Source organism: Cryptomeria japonica, chromosome 11 (assembly GCF_030272615.1).
Source record: "Cryptomeria japonica chromosome 11, Sugi_1.0, whole genome shotgun sequence".
NCBI classification, from domain to species: domain Eukaryota; kingdom Viridiplantae; phylum Streptophyta; class Pinopsida; order Cupressales; family Cupressaceae; genus Cryptomeria; species Cryptomeria japonica.
In genome coordinates this window covers 736,632,171-736,650,579 of record NC_081415.1, presented here as the reverse complement: position 1 = coordinate 736,650,579, position 18,409 = coordinate 736,632,171, and the positions used below count along the sequence as shown (strand labels likewise).

The following is an 18,409-nucleotide window of genomic DNA, read 5'->3' as shown; positions in this document are numbered from 1 at the left end:
GCCTTTAGGTATTTTATTCTGTGTATGATTGTGTACAAAATACACGTCAACAGGTGGTCAACCATGTTAGCAACAACCAAGAAGGAAGACTGAGAGGGGGGGGGGGGTGTGAATCAGTCTTCACTGGATTAGCAAATTTAACTACAAAAACAGATCTGATAAACTGCAGTAATAAGACAGATAAGCAAATTGATAGCACAACACACAACACCAAGATTTTGAAGTGGAAAACCCGGTTAAGAGAAAAACCACGGTGGGAACCTACCCACAGTACGATGATACTTTGCAGTAGTATGTGAAAATATTACAATGGGGAATGCACATGCATTCAGGCACACTGCCTAGAGCTCACTGCTCAAATATAATGGCCCGGAAGGCTACAACCCTCAGGGAAGTCTCATTGACTTACAACAAGATTTAAACTACAAATCGGAAGAAATGAACTGAAAGAATAGCATCTCCAAATGTCTGATTACAGTTCTGGTTAAGCACAGTTGTCTGCTCTGCAACACCAATCTCCACACAACACTCCATCAAAGGATAAATCTCTTGTTCGCTCATAAACCTCTCTTTGATAATGCAAACACAACATTGACACCTAAATTACATGAATATATCACCTATATATATAGTTCATCAAGCTTTGATAACAAGGTCGGCTAAACCCTCAACCCTCAATTACAAAATTACATCACACGATACAAAGATCGACCACCGAACCAATATAATGATTTACATAGCACATCATGGACCTAAATCATAAGATCTTCCCAATCAGCAATCACCAGAGCAATACACAGGAATATGTTGATATCAATGACAACAACATATCCTAGCAACAACAATGACCAACAATATCCAACAACATATGAATGTGAAAAACAGTCAATGCAAAGCAAGAAGATATCTCCAACAAACTCCCCCTAAGATCAGGACATATAAAGTAGTTTTTCACATGATCTCTCTCCCCCTTTGACAACAATGCCAAAGATCTCAAAACAGAAAACCAAACTCTCTCTCCCCCAAAACACAGACTACACCATAGGAGCAACACCAACTCATCAATCCGGGTAAAAGAATAAGACTGTGAAGTCCACCGGATTGATGCAACTCAATGCATCTAGTTCTCAACAGGAGGGGTAGATTCCCCTAACTTGTTTCTCAAATAGACAAATGTATCTGCAGGCAAAGGCTTAGTGAAAATATCAGCTACTTGTTCCTTTGTGGATACATATTCCAGCTTCACCTTCTCTTCGCCGACTTGCTCTCTTAGGTAATGATATTTGATTGACACATGCTTAGTCTTTGAATGTTGCACTGGATTCTTTGACATGTTAATAGCACTGGAATTATCACAATATGTAACAATAGGCTCATCATAGATAACTCTGATATCTTTCAACATTTGCTTCATCCAAACTACCTGAGTGCAATTACTTGCAACAACAATGTACTCAGCTTCAACAGTAGATAAGGACATTGAATCATGTTTCTTACTAGCCCATGAAACCAATTTCTTACCCAAAAAGAATGCTCCATCAGTAGTGCTCTTCCGGTCATCAACATCACCAGCCCAATCTGCATCAGTGTAGGCACACAACATGAAATCATCATTCCTCGGATATCACAAACCATAATCCACAGTTCCCTTCAGGTATCTAAATATCCTCTTAACAACAGTGACATGACTCTCTTTCTGATCAGCTTGATATCTAGCAGCCATGCACACAGCATGCATAATATCTGGTCTAGTCTGAGTAAGATATAGTAGTCCACCAACCATAGATCTGTACAAACTCTGATTAGCTTTAGGAGATTCATCATTCTTGGACAATTTACAACCAGTCACCATAGGAGTCCCAACCAGTTTGGAGTCATCTAACCCAAACTTCTTTAGCAATTCCTTCACATACTTAGTTTGAGATATGAATATACCTTTTCCAGTCTGTGAAATTTGCAAACCTAAGAAATTTTTTTATCTCACCAATCATAGACATTTCAAATTCTTTCTGCATATCACCGACAAACTTCATGCTCAAGTCATCACCTCCAAAGATAATATCATCAACAAAGACTTATCAGGATGTTATCATTTTCTATCTTAAAATACAGATTACTGTCAGCAGCACCCTTAATAAATCCCAATTTCAACAAATATTTATCTAGTCTAGCATACCAGGCTCTAGTGGCTTGCTTCAATCCATAAAGAGCTTTCTTCAACTTACATACCATGTCCCCATCATCTGATAATGAAAATCCATCAGGTTGCTCAATGTAGACTTCTTCCTCAAGATCACCATTCAAAAAGGCAGATTTGGCATCCATCTGATATACCTTGAAATCTTTATAAGCAGCATATGCAAGCAACAACCTAACAGCTTCAAGTCTGGCCACCAGAGCAAAAGTCTCCTCATAATCAATTCCTTCTTTCTAAGAATATCCTTTGCAGACCAGTCTAGCTTTATTTCTGACAACTTCACTGACTTCATTCAATTTGTTTCTGAATTCCCGTTTAGTACCAATAACATTCCTATCCTTAGGTCTAGGCACAAGTTCCCATGTATTATTCTTTTCAATCTGATCTAGTTCTTCTTCCATAGCTTTCATTCAACTTTTATCTTTACAAGCTTCAGCAACATCTTTAGGTTCAACTTTAGAAATCAAACATACTTCTTCAGCAACTAACCTTCTTCTAGTCATTAAACCTTTATTCTTATCACCAATAATCAGATTTTCAGAATGATTCAATCTTACATACCTCAGAGTCTTTTGATTGTTCTGATTATCAAGTTCTTGCACTTCTTCATTGGCAGCAACAACATTCGGGTTAACTGCCTCTACCGGATCATTCTGCTTAGGCTCTTCAGTCTGAATAGGGGCTAAAATAACATGCTGACCATCATCATATCCACATGCTCCGATTCTTTCCCAAGGTTCTCATCCACCTTCACATTTGCACTTTCCACTATCTTTCTCAGTCTCTTATTGTAGCACCGGTAGGCTTTGCTCTTTGTAGAATATCCCAATAAAATTCCTTCATCACTTCTAGCATCAAACTTTCCTATATTCTCATCTCTCTTGATATAACATTTATTACCAAATACTCTGAAATATCTCACAGTGGGAACATGACCAAACCAAAGCTCATAAGGAGTCTTACCGGTATCACCTTTGATATGAACTCTGTTGAATGTATAAACAATAGTGCTAATAGCTTCTCTCCAGTAAATCTTTGGAACATTTTCCTCAATCAACATAGTCCTTGCAGTGTCCAAGACAGTTCTGTTCTTTCTTTCAACAACTCCATTCTGCCGAGGGGTTCTAGGAGCAGATAATTGTCTTCTAATCCCATGCTTCTCACAAAATGAATTGAATTCACCCGAACAAAATTCTCCACCTCTATCAGATCTGAGACACTTCACCTTCAACCCAGACTCAGTCTCAACCTTGGCTTTGTATATCTTGAATTTGTCCAATGCTTTTGATTTCTCCTTCAAAAAGACAACCCACATCATCCTGGAATAATCATCAATTAGCAGCATAAAATATCTTGTTGATTATAATTAGGGATGGCGGATTCCAATTGCCATGGGCAACATTGGAATCCACCCAAGGGGGCCAGTCCCTTCCCCAACGTGTAGGGCTGGGCCCTATACCTCACGACATCAAATGAAGATCCCACACTACACTCAAGCCAACACGCCACCATATATTGGGCCAACCCTATCCTAATGATTTCGGTTAAATAAATAAATTAAAGTCATTAAATCATAATGCAAGCCGACATGATTAAGATTATTATTCCCCATATAAATAAACTCCAACTTCACTCTATCATTCACTCATTAAGTTTTACATCCATGCGAAATTAAGAGGACGACTACATCTGCAATTAAAGGGATTTATCCCTGTCATATTAGCGAACTACACATGCCAGTTGTGGTGTGAAATTCATTAATGAAGAGAGCGAACTAAGGGATAAGGTTGCTGTCCATCAAAGAGCAAACTTCATACATTACAAACCTAGGGTTTGGACTTGATTGCTGTTGGAAGGGTTAAAGGTGCAGATGTGACTACTTGATGCTTTTGAAAGTGCAGTTTTGTGGAAGACATTATCAGTCCTAAGTGCAAACACCTTCAAGTACTTGAGATAAGTGTTGTAACCCTCATATGAACATAATTCATAATCAGATCTGATGATCTTTTCTGGCTGGGTTTTTCCTCCTAGGAGGTTTTCCCAGGGTAACCGTGTCTTGTTCTTATTTGTTCATTTCTTTGTTATGCCTAAATCTGGAAAACTATAAATCTTTCATTTAATCAATTTAGTTAGAAACTAAATTCTGGTTTTCTGAGTTTATATTAATCTGAAAGTGTTAAAACTAACATGGTATCAGAGCTATAGGCTAGATCAACTTTCAGATTTCAGATTTTAGGACTCCTTTATTTCCAGATTTTGTCTCATTCACAGGTCAGGTCAATGGGGTTGAAAGTTGAAGATAGGCTTGATGGGAATCTCAATTTTGCTGCCAGATTTAATCATGTAATTTCATTCTCTTGTTCCTTCCTTCTTTGGTGGTAGGTTAGTAAATATAAGGATCTCTCAATAAGACGACTTTGGTGTCAATGAAAACATTAAATGTTAAATGAATGAATCTTTTATTTAGTCCTTGTTAAACTGAATATTATAAGAGGATGTTTGGTTAATTAAAGTTGTTGTTAAGGGCTTATTATTTCGTTTGGGCTGCAACTTTATGTAGTGGTTAAGATCTGATTTAAATAAGAGTTGCAAATTTGATTGTGAAAGGTTGTGTCCCTTTCATAGGGCAGAAATAATGAAGAGTTGCACTCTTTCAAAAGTTGCTAATGGTGAAAGGGTGTGTCTCTTGCCAAAGAGCATACATGATGAGGAGGTGTGACCTCTCCCTCATATCGAGAGACATAAAGGAAAGGAATCAAAGCATCCAGTGATATCACCTCGGATCGGATCGGATCAGAACTGTTATTAAGTTACAGGCAGTAACATCTTTGTTCTAGGTGGTATGCATGGGGATGTGCTTAATATGTATGCTTAATATATGATACCTGATAATGTTCTTTTGCACTGCATTATGTATGACTGTTATACTTAATTTCATATGTATTCTTAATACATGACAAGTTAGTATACTTATAGCCTAATGCTTGTTACTATTGTCAGTATTTAAGAAAGTTGGGAATGGAGTTGTTTCCAAAGAGGGGCAGTCTAAATCCAATCAATAGGATGATTCCCAAGATAGGACAAGGATCAGCGTCCCGTAAACTTTGAGGGAACCTATTGTATTTTGGTCTCTGAGCGCTTTGGTAACATAGACATCCCCTTCTTCCTTAGAACTGAAGTCGTAACATAGGTTGACACTTGCATTAAGAATTATGGATGATAAACTAATTGAACCATGGAATATCACAAATTTGATTCATGTTAAGATAGAGTTTGTCTTCTAATCAATTTAGTTGAAGTCATAAGTATTTTGAAATAGATTAATTATGGTTAAAACATGCCTAAACCTAGTAAGGGAAATTTTGTGTACGTGCCTGATCAATTAAATACTAAAATTAAATATGGAATGTATGCCCACATTAAATATCTAGTGCTTAATTGTTCCAATGAGTGAGATCAAAACAAAGAAGAAAAGTTGAACTTCATATATTTGTAAAGACATTGTGAACTTGAATATTTCCTCTCTGTTTTGAACTTCGTTTAATTTTTTTATCTATGTGCATAAGGGAAAATAAGCCAGTTACATAAGTATCGCTGCTAATTGAGTAAATGAAGTATTCATTAAATAAATATCATAAATAAGTGAGCTAGGAATTTATTGTTCACAATGCTTGATCCGAAGATTAATTCCTTTGATGTATTTGCTGTTGGATATCTAGAGGTTTGATCTGAAATCCTTTATCAAAATTATTTTGATTATATATATTGCAGCTTACTAATTGCTATTGATTCACGGAAGTATAGGCTCTCACTATCATTGCTTGGTTAGTATCTTCATTGGTAAGTATACTTCACTCTCCTTGTAAACATTCTAGTAGTACTTCCTCACCTATGATCTGATTGAGTTTTTGAAAACTGATTTTTCAGTTGAGTATTTGCTATCATGAAATGTGAAGTATTATGGAAATTAATAATATACACTACATCCTCTATTGTTCAATTAGAATTATTCTAGTTGATAACTATCGTACTTTTGTGAGCTAATTGTAGACTCTATTAGGTCATACTAATGGTTGTATGCATGTACTCTCAAATCTGTGGAAACCCTGGTGAGGCAGAAAATGTTCATGACTTAACCCTTGTGAGTTTCTTTATGAAAATTAGATTTTTGTTGTAACCTGTATGGTGATGTACAAGTTTTCAAGGTTGTGTGTTACTGGCTAGCTCCTTTAATTTGTGTCACATAAGTATTGTCTCAGCATTCTATGTATCATTGGTTATATTGTTAAAGGTGATGTATGTTGAGGGCCAAGGCCATACTGACATCAGAAATCCATAAGCTTGGATTGATGTGGCTTCAGAGGAAGCTTTGAAATAAGGCATAAGGATCTTCACACTCATTTAGAAGAAGGTTGAGGATATGTCCTGATCATAATTGAGCCATGGGTCCAATTCATAAAAGGTGAAGTTGACATTTCTCATCCTTGTTTATGAATACTTATGATCTATGATTCCTGGCTATTAGTATGATATTGAGGATTAAGAGGGAGCCCTATGATCTTCAATAAAACTCTTGGTATGAAAGAGTACTTGATAAGCCTAGGGTTTTGTAAAGATTTTAACCTGTTCCTTAAAGTATTTGAAATGCTAATTCTGATTCTTTATGTGGATGACCTAACTTTGACTGATAAAGATAGTCTCATTTAATATAAGAAAGAATTAGCTCAGAATTGAGATGGAAGATCTAAACCTAAAATGTATTACTTTTAGGTTAGAAGTGTGGCAAGGATCTAATGAAATTATTATAAGTCAAGTTTTCTATTGTTATGTTAGAATTATGGATTGTAAACTTATATAGAAACTAACTTGAAGAAGTTGAGTATGTCTGCAGCCAACTATGATCTTACAGATTCATTTGAATAGTGGCAGGTTGATTGGTGAGTGCTTCAGCTAATCAAAGCTAAGCATATTGTTGCAGCCAAGCATTTTTTGATATTTGCAAGACACAATTGATCATAGGCTGAAGCTGCTTAGATTCAAATTGGTCAAGAAGTGTTACGGACAAGGAAAACACTTCAAACATTCACCCGCTGCGATCTCTTGGACCCACAGGGACAGTCCTCAGTCTCAGTTGCATTGAGTATTGCTGAAGCTAAATACATTGTTGCAAGTGTTGCATCAAGAGAAGCAGTGTGGTTTCTCAAAATTCTTGTTATGCTGTTTTGAATTATTATCAGGGTTGTATAGAGATACTTGACAATTCAGTGTTTTATGGCAGGACAATCATGTGTTGCAGATGTTCTCACCAAGTCTCTTGAAGCTTGAGATAGACTTGGAGCTGTGGAGAACACCGCCTTGGTTGAGAGGGAGTCTCAACCTCTATGATACATTGTGTTGTATCAACCACCGTCTGCGGACAATGTAAGGTGGTAGTGTAATCTTCTCAGGGAGAAGTGTAATTGTTAACCATCCTCTGCGGGCAATGTAAGATGGTATTGTAATCTTTTTAGGGAGAAATGTAATTGTTAACCATCCTCTGCGGGCAATGTAAGATGGTAGAAAAGATCCTCTCCACCCTCTGCGGGCAATGTAAGGTGGATCCAGTCTATGCTTGTGTGCGAGTTGGAAGACTATGTTATGTAGTTCCATTCTATGCTTGTGTGCAAGATGGAAGACTACAATATTCTGATTATGTCTATTCCATTTCTTGCTTGTGTGCAAGATGGAGGATTATGTTTATTAGACTCCATTCTATGCTTGTGTGCAAGATGGAGGACTATGTTTTCATTTTATGCTTATGGAAAGCAATGATTATGTATCTCCACTCTATGCTTGGGTGCAAGATGGAAGATTATGGTGTTACATTTTTCTTTGGGAGAAGACTGAGGTAAAGACAATGAATGATGGATATGCGTGATCGCTGGCATGGAAAGACTCCATGATGTGCATGAATAAGTTGTGTATGTATTTATGACTTGCAAGTGTGCATGTTAAAGTTTGAAGTATTCTCCACAGGTAGTACAAGATGGATACTATGGGATACTTGTTGTGATACTCTCTCAGGAGTATTTGAAGTTGACAGCTAAGTTCGGATTACAATTTAAACATTGTATGTATTACTTAGGGCTGGGCCTGAATCTTGTAACCTGGTTGTAAGATTATCTTTCTCCCTAATTAAGAGGGAGTGTTGATTATAATTAGGGATGGCGGATTCCAATTGCCATGGGCAACATTGGAATCCGCCCAAGGGGGCCAACCCCTTCCCCAACGTGTAGGGCTGGGCCCTATACCTCACGGCATCAAATGAAGATCCCACGCTACACTCAAGCCAATACGCCACCATATATTGGGCCAACCCTATCCTAATGATTTTGGTTAAATAAATAAATTAAAGTCATTAAATCATAATGCAAGCCGACATGATTAAGATTATTATTCCCCATATAAATAAACTCCAACTTCACTCTATCATTCACTCATTAAGTTTTTCATCCATGCGAAATATATGTGCCTACCAATGCGAATTGAAGAGGAAGACTACATTTGCAATTAAAGGGATTTATCCCTGTCATATTAGCGAACTACACATGCCAGTTGTGGTGCAAAATTCATTAATGAAGAGAGCGAACTAAGGGATAAGGTTGCTGTCCATCAAAGAGCAGACTTCATACATTACCAACCTAGGGTTTGGACTTGATTGCTGTTGGAAGGGTTAAAGGTGTAGATGTGACTACTTGATGCTTGTGAAAGTGCAGTTTTGTGGAAGACATTATTAGTCCTAAGTACAAACACCTTCAAGTACTTGAGATAAGTGTTGTAACCCTCATATGAACATAATTCATAATCAGATCTGAGGATCTTTTCTGGCTGGGTTTTTCCTCCTAGGAGGTTTTCCCAGGGTAACCGTGTCTTGTTCTTATTTGTTCATTTCTTTGTTATGCCTAAATCTGGAAAACTATAAATCTTTCATTTAATCAATTTAGTTAGAAACTAAATTCTGGTTTTCTGAGTTTATATTAATCTGAAAGTGTTAAAACTAACATATCTGTCACCTTGCACACTTCTAACATTTGTAGGTCCACATGGGTCAGTATGCACAAGATCTAGCAATCCATCTGATATAAACTGTTTGCTCTTGAAAGATATCCTTGTTTGCTTACCCAACTGACATTCCTTACATACCGGATTAGCAGGCTTAACAATCTTAGGCGGATCTCTAACAGCATGTGTAGAACTTATCTTAATCATTGAATCAAAATTTACATGACACATTCTCCTATGCCACAACCAACTCTCGTCAATTTGAGGAATCAAACAACTTTTCTCACCGACATTCAAATGAAAAACCTTCAGTCTTAGTTCCAGGTGCAATCTCTATACTGGAGGCATTTAAGATCTTGCATTTTCCATCCTTGAATTGTAGATCATAGCCTTTATCAACCATCTGTCCAACACTCAAAAGATTATGCTTCAAACCTTCAACATACAAGACATCATCAGTGTTATGCTTACCATCAAAAGAAATAGAACCTCTCCCACGGATTACACAGGCTTTGTCATCTCCAAATCTAACTATTCCACCATCATACCTTTCCATACTCACAAATTTGCTTTTATCACCGGTCATATGATGTGAACAACCGCTGTCAATTACCCATTCATCTTTCTCTTCAACCTTAGCAGCTAAAGCTTTCTCTTCAATAGTACAACTAGTGGTATCAACAAGTACAGGTCTATCTTCTTTAATGGCAATAAACAAAACTTCATCTCCTTTTGATTCTTCATCTGTAACACCTTCATCAACAACATAATAGCAGTTCTTCTGATTCCTAAACTTCCGGTTAGGCTTATAGGCTTATCATACTTCTTATGCTTTTCATTTCTATCATTCCTATCATGCTTATCAAACTTATCATGCCTGTCATACTTAGCCATTCTCTCTGGGCATCTAGAAGCAAAATGTCCTATCTTATTGCAAGAGAAACATTTCAAAGGCAACTTTCCATCATACTTATCGGCTCCTTTAGGCAATCTCCGGGCAATCAGTGCTTCAAGCTCATCCAACTCTCTTTCTTGCTCTTCCATCTCTCTTCTCTCTCTTTCATATCTTGCTTTTCTGCACTCATCAAGATCATACTTCTGCTTACCGGATACAGATGCAGATGCTCTAAATGCTATCTCAGACTTTCCATGTGATTCTCCAAATTCGCTCAGCTCAAATGCAACAATCTTTCCAACCAACATATCTCTTGTCACTCTAGTCACACTTCGGATCTCATCAATAGCAGCAACCTGTTGACGTGTATTTTCTACACAATCATACACAGAATAAAATACCGACAGGCATCTTATCCTCTCTTGAGAAAATAGTCTCTAACTGCTGAAGATCTGCAAAAAGGATCAGTTAGATGGACTCCAAGGTTCTTTTAGTGGGGTCTCCACGTGTGGACAAGCTTTTTTAGTGGTATGATGTGATTTGCTGTTTCCTCCAAGGCGTCTTACGGATTCCAAAGGCTCGAAGATTTTACTAATCTAAAAGGAACTTTCAAAAAATGGCAAAAGGACAGGGTTTAAGGAAGTCTAATCTAGCCTAACCCTATGAACGACTTAGCATGAATGAGATTTGGCAAGACTCAACCAACTTCAATTTTGCCATAAGATAACAACTCAATTGAAATTAGTGCGATCTTCTAAGGTAATAATGGTGTTCAATGCATCAAAGACCAAGGACACTACTATGAAGGTACATATCCTAGATACGAAAATGCTTGAAGGTTAAGGACGCAAAGTGTTTTCCAGTCGACCACGCAAGGCGTTCCTACAATCAGCAAGAAGCTAGTGGTTTGGATTGCGAACCCTACCAAATATCAAATCTCACACTTAGTCTTTCAAATTAACAAACTACTTTGATTGAGTGTGATTCAAGTACACCCAACAACCATGAAGATAACTTAAGAAATTTGCAACAAAACACCATAACTTCAATATTTTATTGATTTCCAAGTCATCATATACAACAATTGCTTGAATTTCTCTCTTCAAGACTCAATCTTGCTATAAAATAAAAATTGCTTCTAACTCTAATCTCTCTATTACATCAACTATTATCTCTTACACTATTCACTATTACCAAATGAAATGGAAAATGGGGGTATAAATAGCATCCCCAGTTACAATGAAAGGTCCAGATTGAAAATAAATCAATGGACAAGATCATGACACCTAAATCCTAATTAGGGTTTGTTACAAATGACCTCCTTTTTACTGAACAACTTTAAATACATAGTCAAATATTAAATTTGGCACAAAAATCTAGGAGGTATCAACCAATGAGAAATAAGATGTCATGTCATCTGTAACAACCTTTCATCTAGAATCTTATTCCCTTTCCAATTCTCTTTCTTAGCATATGCAATGAATTTTGTCACGATTCCTTCGATTTCTGTGCTTGGAATCTCGGGAAGATTCTTGATACTCTCTTCTAAGTGGATAACCTGATCAAATGCATCTAGAAGAGCTGCGTCCCAAGTAGGTTCAAGTTCCTTTGTTCTATCAATCAGGAGCATGGTGGCATACATCTGATCATACTGCTCATCTGTAACATCTGCGTCCTTGCGAAAGATGATCGTGATTCTATCCTCAAATTCTTGTAAATCCATATCTGTCTCGACCTCGATCCTTCTGCCAAGAATGGTACGAAGTACCTCAAATACTCTGTCCTGGATCGGATTGATCACCTCCTCAACTTGACCACATCTAACACTGATGTCCTCGAAGAGAACACTCTTTATATGGAGTAAGGTTGAGCACTGAAACAAACTGTGAGAATCACCTTCTAAGATCCTCTCTTGTGCTAAAATTCTTCTGGATGTGTGTCTTATAACTTTCAAGACAGGGATGACAACGTCCTTGGTATGGGCAAACGCAGCTACTGTTGCCATCAATCTGTGAATAATCTCAAGAACTTGGATAGCCTGATGGGTGATCTTCGACATCCTTGCAACAAACTCAATGGCCACCGTGTGAGATCTATCCATCCAACTACATGTACGTTGGACCAGGTTCCTGAATCTTTCTGCTTCATTGATCGATTGAAGGGGCAATGCCTGCAATGGTGATCTAACTGGATCCTGACGTCCCAAAGGTTCATTGATGTGACTGAAATATGTCCTCCATGCACCGACCTCTCTCTCAAGCTTTCTATTCTTTTCTACTTCTTCTCTAAGCTTGTCCTTCAATGCCTCAAATGTGTCGGTGGCATCATCTAAAGTCTGCTCTGCTGTGGATGGTCCTAACTCAATAGTCTGTATATGATAGTCTTCTGCTAGGACCTCACCCTCATATTTGTCTGCTGCCGGTGTAGCTATCTGCAGTTTTCTAGATCCAGTCTCATCTCGAATCATCTTGGACATCTTTGTAGCCTTCTTCTTCTCTGTTGTCATATGTGAACGTCCCACGAGGCTCTCTAAATCAATTGCACTGTCCTCGTCCTCAATTACGATCACCTTAGTCAATCTTTCCTTCAACCAATCTGGGATATTCGATCTTGTCTCTTGAACTTGAATTTCTTTGTGTACTATTTCTTCTTGTCTAGGAGGAGATGTTACTTCGTTATTTTCTTCTAAATCATAGTCTTGGAGAGATCCATCGGATGAAACATGCTGTGACTGTCCTTCCTCCTGTCTATCATTCTGTACCATCGATTCCATGGACTCTTCCACTCGAACTGTTCTATCCTTTGGTCTGGAAGAAGTACCTGGTGTTTGATCTTTGTTGGCACCTTGCTTTTTCTTGGAAGACTCTTTCTTTTCTGATCTTTCCTTTCTCTTCGAACCTCTCGAATGGAGATTGCCCTCACTGGCACATCGAAGGTTACCTTCACCTGAATTCCTAGGATTAGGATTGCCTTCACTAACACTGGCTCCACCTTCGGCTGGTTTCTCTTCCAAAGTAAAAGACATAGCTATGCCCTGTTCTCTCAACTTCTGATGCTGAACGTCTACCCATCTGCGAGTACAAGACAAGACTGGTGCCATCAAATCATCTAAATCCACGGCCTCGGGCTCATTCCAATTCAAACTTATTGTTTTGCTTTCTCTATCATATGAAGATTGGATGTGCCTGCCGTTGTCCTGAGCTTGGTCGGCCACTTTGTAAATCTTACATTTCCTGATGAAATCCAAAGGCAATCTAGAATGTATCTTTCGTTTCACTTCGAGATCATCTAGGAGATTCATCATAAAATCTTCAATCTGGTGCTCATGTCTAAATCTTCTACCGACCGTCTCCTCTAAATGTCCATGGGGATCAAAACTATTCCTCCAAGCAAAAGATGAAAAAGGATACAAGGCTAACTCCTTCTCTGCGTCATCCATGGCTGAGACATTGGGACATACCTCAACTGAATTACCCAAAATAATAGGTACCTGAACTCCATTCTGATGTCTGTGTCTGAATGCCTTCACATATGCTGCCAACTGCCTTGTTACTTCAAGTAACACAATTCTGTCTGTCGGGTACCTCGGCAACATGTATGGAGGTAAAGGACATCCATGCACTCTAATGTAAGTGAACTTGGGAAACTGAATGAACCAAGCACCGTACCTCTTGATGAATTCCTGGGCATCCCGAGATAATCTGTTGTGAATCCCTCCTTGCAACGTCCTTGTGATGTTCATCGTGAAAGTATCATTGACTAATTTGTAGTTCTTCCCTGGTGGATGATGCAAGTAGGTATAGGATTCACAAGCTCTGACCTCGCCGGGTCCTCTTCCAATCACTCCTCTGTGAGGTAGTCCTGCGTACTCAACGCTCCTGATTAAGGCATAGATGACGTATGAACTCATGTGGAAGGACTTAGTAGCCCTGAGTCTTCTCAACTGTACGTCTAAGCAATGGCTAATTATCCTAGCCCAATGTATCGTACCCTTTCCTTGAACAATCACCTGGATGAAGTAAAACATCCATTTCTCAAAATAGAAGGCATGAGGTGCTCCTGTAACTCTGTTGAGCATGGTAATCAAATCTCTGTACTCCTCTTGGAAATCAATCCGATGCGGTGTGTTCGGTACTTTGCTCAGACGGGGACGACTCTTGAGTAGCCAGTTCTTGTTGATTATACTTAGGCAAGCATCTGGATCATCATCGTACACTGATCTGGCTCCTTCAATGCTCTTGTATATCATGTCCCTGTGCTCTGGAAGATGGAAGGCTTCACTTATGGCTTCCTTTGAAAGGTACGCCAAAGTGTTTCCCTCATTGGACACAATTGTCCTGGACTGTGGATTGTAATGACGGGCACACTCGATCATCAACTCGTGGCACTGAATAGCTGGAGGAAAACCGGCCGCCTTAATGATGCCACTCTCTATTATTCTCCGGGCGACAGGTGATGGCTTGCCGATGTAAGGGACCTCTCGAAACTTCTTCGTGCTAAAGTTCCCCAAGTTTGTATCTCCAATGTTGCTCCACTTTGACACGATCTTGGTCTCCACTTCTTCGGTCTTCTGATCTTCTTTCATGAGAGCCGAGCGGCTGGTGGATGCTCCCGCCTTTGGGGTCGCCATACCTACACAACATTTCATTATAAGAAATAGATTTTGCAATAAATAGCGTAAATAAGAGAGAAAAGTTTTTAGGAAACCTCATGATAAGTCCCTAGAGTTATCATTTCCTAAAAAGCAACGATTGAGCCAAGAGATTCAAAAATTCAAAATTTCAAAATTTGAAATATGACGATGAATGAATAAAGCAATAATAATTAAATCGCCATACCTCGAGAGAGAGCTAACTCTAGAATGCAAAAACAAAATTTGCCTAGGCAAAATTGAGGTATAAAGTAATCTTCAATATGATCTCCTCAAAATTGACTTCGCCACCTCTGGAGAGAACGTGATCTTCAATTATCACCTTCGACGTGGTCTTCAAATTCGCACCACCTTTTGATAACTAAGCGCCACCCTTTGGATCGAACTCGCACCACCTTGGATAATATTCGCACTATCTTTGAACACACTTAGCACTTTCCTTCGTCTTCCTCAATTCGCATGTAGAAAGGTAAAATAATGATGTAGAAATGATAGTTTTTACCCCCCTTATATAGCGCTCACATCACAATTCACCCTCAAGGCCGACTTGATAAAATAAAGTAATTCCAAACGATTTTTAAATAAAATAACAAGGCCGACTTACATGCATGAGCGTTCTTATTCGACTTTTTAATTATTTAATTCATTAATTAATTAAATGCCTTTTATTTTAATTAATAAATTTCGATTTTTTAAATCAAGGCAAAATAATTAATTAATGCAAAACGCCATATTAAATGCCAATTAAATAGGACTTTAAATTTTATCGAACTTTGGCATTAAAATGAATTTAAAAAAGGTTTATTTGGCGCCAAAAAAATTTGAAAATGAAGTGGACGTACCTCATCGCCCTGGTCCCTTGGAGAGGGACAGGAGCGATCCACCATTTTGTCATGATTCTTGCGTTTTCAACGTTCAACTCCTTCATTTCCACGTTCCAAATCGATCATCTGGTTGGGTTCTTCGAATTAGATTGCCTTGCATGTGCGCATGAGTGTCTTTAGATGTATCATCGCCCTTGTCCCTTGGAGAGGGACAGGAGCGATCTCCATGTTTCCACGTTCATCTTGCATCTTTGATCTTCGAACTTCCATTGCTAGGCGAATAACATCATTGCTAGTCCATTCCGCGCACGTCCCACTTGCTTTTGCAAGGTACCTTCGATGTTATAAGGATCATCGCCCTTGTCCCTTGGAGAGGGACAGGAGCGATCCATGTTTTTTCTCCATTTTGAGCTCAAGTTGGTAACGTTTAACCTTGGTTCATTGTTTATTGCCTTTGAAATAACGTCCTTTACCTCGTCCATCCTCGCCTTGCCTTGCCTTTGAAGGAGTATGAGTGTTTTTGCAATAATCGCCTTGGTCCTTGTCCAAAGGACAAGAGCGATATAGACTCCTTAGCTTGATTAATAACATTTGGACGTTAAAAACCCTTGAATATCACTTTAAAAAGATGTCTTGAACCTCGTGTGACCTTGAAAAAACTTTGACTCAACGTAATTTTGCATGAATTGATCAATATACTCAATATCGCTCTGGTCCCTTCCTGAGGGACAGGAGCGAAGTTCAACATTGTGAGCTTGTTCTTGTTTTTATCAACTTGCAATTATCTTCAATGCGTGTAATGACGTCCTTTCGATCCTCTTGGTAGCTTAACACTTGCTTGTCTTTTGAAATCGATGCCTTAATGGAAATATCGCTCTGGTCCCTTCCTGAGGGACAGGAGCGAACTAGGCATTTAACACCGTTATGGACGTCCCAAAAATCTTCAATTTATATTCAACGCATTTATCTCATGTTTTCCCTTGTTTTTGAACGTAAACTTGCCTTGACCTTTGTCTGGATTTTGCATAATGAAGGAAATCGCTCTGGTCCCTGGGAGAGGGACGAGAGCCACAAGGTACCTCGCCCTGGTCCCTTGGAGAGGGACAGGAGCGATTTGGTCAATATAGGCCATTCTCCTTCGTTTTTGCATATCAAATTATATTCATTTGGCAAAGCATCCTCCCTTGGACGTCCTCAAATCATTAAGTTTTCGAAATCGTGCAAGGACAAGGCGAAATTTGAATTGTAGCTCCGGTCCTTCACTGAGGGACAGGAGCGATTTTCCCCCTGGAGGCATTTCTGTGCTCACGAAAATCTTCAATTTATATTCAATGGAAAGATCTTGCCGTTCTCCATCACTTCCAACTCGAAATTTGTCTGGACTCTGCAAGGACGATGAGATATTTGAAAATGAGCTCCCGTCCTTGACTGAGGGACAGGAGCGATTCTGCTCCTACAGGCCAAAATAACATGATTTTTCACATTTTAACACTTCACGAGGCGAAAACCAATCAATTCCAATGCCCAGGATCAAAAATCAAAAAAGTCAAAATTTGGTCAAAATATTCAATTGGACAAAAATTCACATTGACATCCAACACTTAGACAAATTTAAGCTCTGCGTTAACATTCCAATTGAGAATTAGACCATTTTGGCGAATTTATTGCATTCAAAATTTGCATTCTAGAAAAGGAAGCTCAAAAGCTCTCAAAAACGACTGGATTTTGGCTTGAAAAGGCAAAATTTAAAACCCTAAGGCTTGGCCCTAAATCCAGACAACTAACTAACTAACAAAACCCTAAAAACGAAAGCGAAAACGAGCGAAAAACAAGCAAAAAGAGGGGGTCCCCATTTGCGATGGGGCGATGTGTGAAATGGTCACAACACAACCTTATGTTTATAAGGAGGCAAAGATCTCAACACCTTAGCAACAATTTCATCTTCCTCAATGGTTCCATCGGCACATCTGATACCTAGGACAAGGTCATTCACCTTAGCCATGAAAGAATGTATGTTCTCATCATCTCCCATCTTCAATGTCTCATATTTTCCTTTCAAACTCTGCAGCTTAGCAACTTTCACTTGTTTATCACCTTCATACAAGATCTCAAGCTTCTCCCAGATCTCATGTGCGGTCTGAAGTCCCATTACATTTGTCATCTCAGAATCAGTCAGGGCACTGAGCAATGCTTCCTTCGCTCTAATATTATGTTCAACTTCCTTGATCTCATCAAGAGTAGATGGTCCATTCAGAGGAATAGTATAGGCATTCTTTGTAATCTTCCACTAATCCTCTCCAAGACATTTCAAGTGCACTTCCATCCGGTTCTTCCATATAGCATAGTTACTTCCATCAAACCTCAGATTGTCCTTCTTAAAGAAAACACCTTGAGCTGCCATCCCGGATCACCTCAAGCAGTTAAGCTTCTGTCAGAGGATCTAGCTCTGATACCAATTGTTAGCAGTAACCAAGAAGGAAGACTGAGAGGGGGGGTGAATCAATTTTCACTGGATTAGCAAATTTAACTACAAAACAGATCTGATAAACTGCAATAATAAGACAGATAAGCAAATTGAAAGCACAACACACAACACCAAGATTTTGACATGGAAAACCCGGTTAAGGGAAAAACCACGGTGAGAACCTATCCACAGTACGACGATACTCTGCAGTAGTATGTGAAAATATTACAATGGAGAATGCACATGCATTCAGGCACACTGCCTAGAGCTCACTGCTCAAATATAATGGCCCGAAAGGCTACAACCCCCAGGGAAGTTTCATTGACTTACAACAAGA

The 18,409-nt window shown here is 38.7% G+C and overlaps 1 protein-coding gene across 2 annotated transcripts in view; it reads left to right on the top strand.

The window, feature by feature from the left end:
- The window catches only part of LOC131030313 (bifunctional fucokinase/fucose pyrophosphorylase), a 119,023-nt gene that overhangs the window by 8,933 nt on the left and 91,681 nt on the right, over positions 1–18,409 (top strand). Inside the window, exon 2 of one of the 2 annotated variants that reach the window (XM_057961045.1) lies at positions 5,969–6,037. The exons of the other annotated variant lie outside the window; for it this stretch is intronic. The gene's annotated coding sequence lies outside the window, so the exon portion shown is untranslated. The remainder of the gene's footprint in view (positions 1–5,968; positions 6,038–18,409) is intronic. 2 annotated transcript variants of the gene reach the window in all.